Below are 7,053 nucleotides of genomic sequence, written 5' to 3'. Positions count from 1 at the left end.
TTTCCTCATCTTTGCAGCAGAGTCCAAAGATGTCGTCTAAAATTAAAATGTGATTAGGAGTTGTTATGTTTTTAATTTAAAAAAAATTTTTAATGTTTATTTTTGAGAGAGAGAGAGAGAGAGAGAGACAGAGCGTGAGCAGGGGAGGGGCAGAGAGAGAGAGGGAGACACAGAATCCGAAAGAGGCTCCAGGCTCTGAGCTGTCAGCACAGAGCCCAACATGGGGCTTGAACCCACAAACCGCAAGATCATGACCTGAGCCAAAGTCAGATGCTTAGACGACTGAGCCACCCAGGTGCCCCAGGAGTTGTGTTGTAATCTCTAGAATCTTTTACAAATTAATGTTTCTCGTGATGAAAAACATTTACCTGAAGTTCAGTATTTTGTTCCTTCTCGGTCTGACATTTTCCTCTTTTGTTATCTGCAAGTAAAACTTAAATTATACTTTTTATTATAAATAACATGTATTATGGTCCATTTTTGTGACTTTTTCTTGCAGTCTATCTCTCAGTCTTTCTAGCTGTCTATACCCCAAGAGATACACGTGGTGTTCATCCAACGTTAGTGCTTATTTCTGGGTGGTTGGGATAGCGATTACTTTGTTGCATCAAGTATTTCTTAATGCACTTTGCTTAATTTTGTGTTATTGCTGCTACTGCTGAGTGGGGAAAGGGTTAATGCTAGGCCGGGAGATGGGGGGGCGGGGGAAGTGCGGCAGGCTGCAGGGGCAAGCTGAAGAAGTGGTGGGGGGTTGGGGAAAAAAAGGACAAACGTTATTCCAGACCCGCCTGAGCCAGGTGCGTGCCTCGAGTCTCACAAACTTTCCGATAAGGTCCCAATAGAAAGTTAGGGACAGAAATCATCAGCGGCTCCCCAGTTGGGGCCCCTGTCACTCTTGAGAGCTTCATACTTTCCCTCAATAAACTCATTTTGCTCACTCTCTGCTGTCGGGGAGATCTGTTCTTCAACTCCGGGAAACAAGGACCAGCGTCTCTCCCACCTCCTGCAAGGGAAGTGGGTCGGGGACATTCTAAAAAAGAAGCAGAGGGGCACCCGGGGGGTGCAGTCAAGCATCTGACTCCGATTTCTGCTCAGGTCACGATCTCACCACCCAGAGATGGAGCCCGAAGTGAGGCCTGCTTGGGATCCTTCCTCTCTCTCTCTCTCCCTCCCTGCCTCCCTCCCTCCCTCAAAATAAATACATAAACTTAAAAAAAAGGAAGCAGAAAAGATGAGCTGAGCAGTTGTTTCTAAGGAGAGGTTGAGGGTTCTGTGCGGGAGCCTGGCACCTGCTTCGGATTCTGTGTCTCCCCCTCCCTCTGCCCCTCCCCTGCTCACGCTCTGTCTCTGTCTCTGTCTCTCAAAAATAAATCAACATTTAAAATTTTTTTTAATTAAAAAAAAGAAGAAGTTGAAGCAGGACAAGCAGGAAGGAGACTGCCCATGCAGGGTGGGGGACACAGGGCCTCAAATGATGGGAAGAGCATTAGAGAGGGAAAGAAGTGGGACATATGAGCCTGAGTTTTGAGGCAGAACACTAGAACTCACGGATGAATTGGATGTGGGGAGGGAGGGGAACGGGAAGAGACCGAGAAGACCACTCTGAGACCGAGTGGCTGGTGGGGGGAGGAGTTGGAGGGAAAACCAGGAGGCCGGTTTGGGACTGGCGTGTGGACATCCATGTGGACACTCATCGCCTCAGCAGGGACTGGTGCGAGGCACGGAGGACACCCCAGGAGACATGACCGGCAAGGTGCCCTCCCTCCTGGAGCTCACCTTGTGGGGGTGAGAAGCCACGAACAATGAGTGAAGCACACAGTACTCCAGAAGCTAAAGTGCAATGTGGACAAATAAAGCCAGAAGGAGGAAGCGCCTGCACAGAGGTTCCGTTTTAAGGACAGTGGCCACGGAAGGCTCCACGGGAACAGCCACATTAAGCAAAGGCCTCAAGTAGAAGAGACGGGTCCCAGGGGAGAATGTGGGGAAGAGTGAGGGGAACGGGGAGCCACTGGCAGAGGAAGGACACGATCTGATTTACATTTGGAAAGAATCGCGCTGGACACCTGGGTGGCTCAGACTTCAGCTCAGGTCAGGATCTCGCACAGGCTCGAGCCCCGCATGGGGCTCTGTGCTGACAGCTCAGAGCCTGGAGCCTGTTCGCATTCTGTCTCTCTCTCTCTCTCTCTCTCTCTCTCTCTCTCTCAAACATAAGCATAAAAAAAAGAGGAAAGCATCACTCTGGCTGCTGTATGAGTATATGAGTATGTAACACAGGCGTCGCCCCCGTCTGTGGGGAGTGTTTCAAGATCCCCGTGGCAAGGCCGGAACCCGAAACTGCTGGTAGCACCCAACACTACACGCTGTGTGTTCGTATATGTGCATAACCCGTGATAAAGTCTAGGTCACACATCAGGCTCGTGGGAGATGAACGGGGTGAGCTGAGGAGGTGGATGGCGTGTGGACTCGGGACCCGCCGTGAGGCTGCCCTGACCTCTGACCTCACACCTTCTGAGCACTGGCTGCTGGCAGGTAACTGACAGCGGGGAGAGCAAAGCCACAGATAAGAACTGCTGTATACGTCCCTCTACAGGCGCAGGCGGTGGGGACCCTGGGGGCTCAGTAGGTTAAGTGTCCAACTTTGGCTCAAGTCAAGACCTCACAGGTCGCGGGCTCCAGCCCCGCGTGGGGCTCGCTGCTTCAGATCCTCTGCCTCTCTCTCTGCACCTCCCCCGTTCGTGCGTGCTCGTTCTCTCTCTCTCTGTCTTTCTCTCTCTCTGAAAAATAAATAAATACTTTTTTGAAAAATGAAATAGAGGGGCAGGGGAGAGGCTGGGAAATAATTAGAAAACTATTTCAGAAATCCGAGTGAGGGACGGAGGATCTACAATGGATGTGGCTGCAGTGGAGGGGGAGAGACGTGAATGGTGCCGGATGCATTTTGAAGGTAGAACTAGCAGGATACCAAGACAGACTAGATGCGGGATGTGACGTGTAGAAGGGAACCCAGGACACTCCGCGCTTCTGTCCCGAGAAGTGGGAGGGGCAGGGCAGGGCACAGGGAGGCCCGCAGGAGTGCGCGCTGGGACATCTGAAGCTCGAGCCGCCCTTCAGACAGGACCCGTTCTCTTCTCGCTCCGGCTCTAACCCTTGACAAGCTCATGGGCACCCAGCACCTTACAGGACTCACTAGCCCTCTGTGTTTAGGCTTCTTTATACACCGGGGGGTTTCCTGCTTGCTTGCTGATGCTGTCTCTCCAGGGAGACTACAGGCTCCGCATGGGCAGAGACAGAGGAGTGCCTGGCGTGCAGGGAGCACCCAGTAAGTCCGCGTTGACCTCACGAATGAGTCTCCACTGTCACCACCCTCGTCCCGGGGACAAGTGTAGTTGAGAGCAACAGCGTGGAATCAGAATGCCTGGGTGCCACCACTTACTGCTCTAGGGTCTCTGGCAAGCGGTGCAGTTCCTCTGAGCCTTGGTTTTCTCGTCTACAAAATAGAGAAAGCAGAAGCACTCGCTGCGTTGGGCTGTGGGGATTAGGGAGTTAATACATGCAAAATACTCGGAACAGCACCTGGTATAGAATAAGTAGTTGGTAAAAATTAGCTATTATTTGTCAAAAATTACCGCCTCACTGGTGTCCCTGCATCCACCCTGCCCTTCTCCCTTAATCTCTTCCATATCGCAGACTGAGATTATTCAAAATGCAGCTCTGATCGCATCACATGCTCAAGTGCACAGACACGCATACTCACATCACTGAAAAAACCATTCAGTGGCTGCCGATTGTTGACATGCTCCCTAAGTCCTGCGCACATCTCCAGCCTTGCCTTGCATCTCTGTCCATTTTGCACACTTTCCCTCAGAAACTCAGGCTCATCACGCTCCTTCCTGCCACAGGGCCTTTGCATGTGACAGTCCCTCTGGGAAGCCCGTCTCCCCTCAGTTCTGCCCTTTGTCTGTCCTGCTCATCTTGCACATTTCAGCTCAAGCATGGCTTCCACAGGGTGCTCCCCACTCCCAGGCTGTCATGTTTCTTTGCTAAAAATTACCACAAGCGTGATCCTCCCGAAGTTACCCACACTTGTAATTATCCATTTGTTTGTGTGATCATGTGGTTATTTGCTGTCCTCCCCTCTAAACTGAAAGCCTGTAAAATCAGGAAACACCTCTGTTCCTACTGTCTCTGTTTCATGTCTACAATGTCCGCCGCATACAAGATACTGTATTCTGAATGAATGAATGAATGAATGAATGAATGAATGGGTCTGCAGCAGAAGCGACCACTGCCAACGTACAGGGGCACTCTTGGCCCTTCATAATTACTGGGGCCAAGACGCCGACAAGAGTGTCTGCCCTTTGGGTGGTCCCCACAGAAGTTAGTAAAAGATGGGGTCTCTGGTGACCAGCGGTGTGAGTATGCGTGTGTGTGCACCTGTGAACGTGATCAGAGCTGCATTTTGGACGGTCTCAGTCTGCAGTACGGAAGAGGTTAAGAGAGAAGGGCAGGGTGGATACAGTCACAAGTCTGCCAGTAACCAGAAGCGTGTCCTGCCTAAGTCGTGTCCCTTAGTTGAGCCTTCATGTCTTCACCTGTAAAACGTGGATCCAGATTCCCATATCACAGGGTTGTCAGGAGGACCCAATGAGCCTCGGATAAGAAAGTGTTTTTTAAAACTCTTAACATTGGGGCGCCTGGGTGCCTCAGTCGGTTAAACATCTGACTCTTGATTTCAGCTCAGGTCACGATCTCATGGTTTGTGGGATTGAGCCCTGATTCTTCCTGTCTCTCTGCCCCCCCAACTCTCAAAACAAGTAAACTTAAAAAATAAAATAAAATAAAACTTTTAACATTAAACAAGATGAAAAATTGTTTCACTTTTCAAAGGAACTTTACCAGGAATATGAATGAAAAGAAAAACCAAATGCACAAGGAGGTACAAAAGTTGACATCGGTCAGCTCCTTGCCCTAATGTGACAAGATAATCCAGGATCTCACCTACAGGTGGATTTGAGGGGCACAATTTATTGGGCACCCACCACCTCAGTGTCAAGTGGTTTAGACGCAAGACCCGGCCACTGTGAGACCCCAGACAGAGGGACCCATCTCAGCCCAACTCCGGGACTCCCAAAGAAACCTGCTTCTGTCCCCACACTCCCTGGGGCTGAGGGGGCCTCCAGCTGGGCTGTCTGGTCCTGCAGAGGCTGCTCCTGCCCTCTGGGGCCTCTCTGGCCCCCACCGAACCTCAGCACCCACCTCAGAGTCAGGACTCAGGCTCAGACCCCTAGACCTGGGGTCACACATGTGGTGCTTGTTTTCATGTGTCCTAAAGTCTCAGGGAGTGGTTTCCAGACACTGGCCAGGGGCAGTGAAGGGAGCATAACCCCTTCTCTCAAAGAAGCGAGAGTGGGTCCTGGGGAACAGGGCCGGGATTGGCCCCCAGCCCCCAGCTCTCTCCGGCGTCTGACCTGGAGGTGACACTTGCATTCCTCCCCTTGGAAGGAAGGATGGAAATGTCGAGTGGGTGGGAGGGGATGGGCACAGGCAGAAAGCGAGGCAGGAAGGGCCATTGTATTCTAAGCTGCCTTGGGATTTTCATGACACCCCACACCTGGGACTTCCACCAACCTCATTCCTGCTCTACCCAGAGTCTCTCTGCCCCCTTTCCCCCCACAGGGTCTGCCCCTCTCTTGCCTCCATCCCAGCTGGCTCAGGTCTCCTCCCGAGCACCCCACACCCGACCTCAAGTGCCGTGGCCGCTCCCTGAAGCAGCGGTCTGTGGTCACAGGCTTCTCTTCTGTGCTCCCTGAGGGAACTTGGAAAACAGCTGTGTGCTGTCTTGTGTGTATTTTAGGCGGACAGCTGAGATGTTTTGTCATCAGTTTCAATCATTACAGAGGGCATACTTTCTGAAAAGTTTTAGATGTTGTGACATTTTAAAATAAAACCGCTAAGACTGTTAAATGTGTGTTCAATGAAATCTAAACAGCATACTGGTTTGATACCCTCCATTGGCTCTCTATACACACATAGTAGAACTAGACAGAAGATCAGTAAGGAGACACACACACTCGGACAGCGCCATCTACCACTGGGCCCACCAGACTCACACAGAACACCCCACACACAGCAGCAGGACAAACATTGTCCTCAAGCACACGTAGAACGTTCTTCAGGGCAGATCACACGTCAGGCCACAAAACAATTAAGGAGATCGGAATCGTACCAAATGTCTTTTCCAATGACAAAGGAGTAAAACGAGAAACCAATAGCAGCAGGAAAACCAGACAATCCACAAATGTATAGAAACTGAATGACCAACGAGCCAAAGAAGAAATCACAAAGGGACTTAGAAAATACCTCAAGACGAATACAAATGAAAACACAGAGAGGGGCGCCTGGGTGGCTCAGTCAGTTGAGAGTCCAACTTTGGCTCAGGTCATGGTCTCACAGTTTGTGAGTTCAAGCCCCGGGTCGGGCTCCGTGCTGACAGCTCAGAGCCTGGAGCCTGTTTCCGATTCTGTGTCTCCCTCTCTCTCTGCCCCTCCCCCACTCACGCTCTGTCTCTCTCTGTCTCTCAAAAATAAATAAATGTAAAAAAAGAAAATTTTTTTAAAGGTCAACAAAATTGGCAAATCCTTATCTATATTAACTAAGAGAAAAAAGAAGGCTCAAATTGCTAAAATCAGAAATGAGACAGGAGACATGACCACTAATGCCAAACAGGACATAAGGGATCGTAAGATACTACCATGAACAGTTACACACCAACGAATTGGACAACCCAGAAGAAATGGATAAATTCCTAGAAACACCTACCTAGAAACCTACCAAGACTGAATCATGAAGAAATAGAAAATCTAAACAGACCTATAACTTGTAAGGAATCGGTAATCAAAAACCTCCCAACAAAGAAAGACCCGGGACCAGATAGCTTCACTGGAGAATTCTACCAAACATTTATTTTTATTTTTTTTATTTATTTTTCAACGTTTACTCATTTTTGAGAGACACAGAAAGACAGAGCATGAGCATGGAAGGACCAGAGAGAGG

The sequence above is a fragment of the Prionailurus bengalensis genome, chromosome E4 (genome assembly GCF_016509475.1).
Source record: "Prionailurus bengalensis isolate Pbe53 chromosome E4, Fcat_Pben_1.1_paternal_pri, whole genome shotgun sequence".
Classification (NCBI taxonomy): Eukaryota; Metazoa; Chordata; class Mammalia; order Carnivora; family Felidae; genus Prionailurus; species Prionailurus bengalensis.
This window is presented reverse-complemented; position numbering follows the sequence as displayed.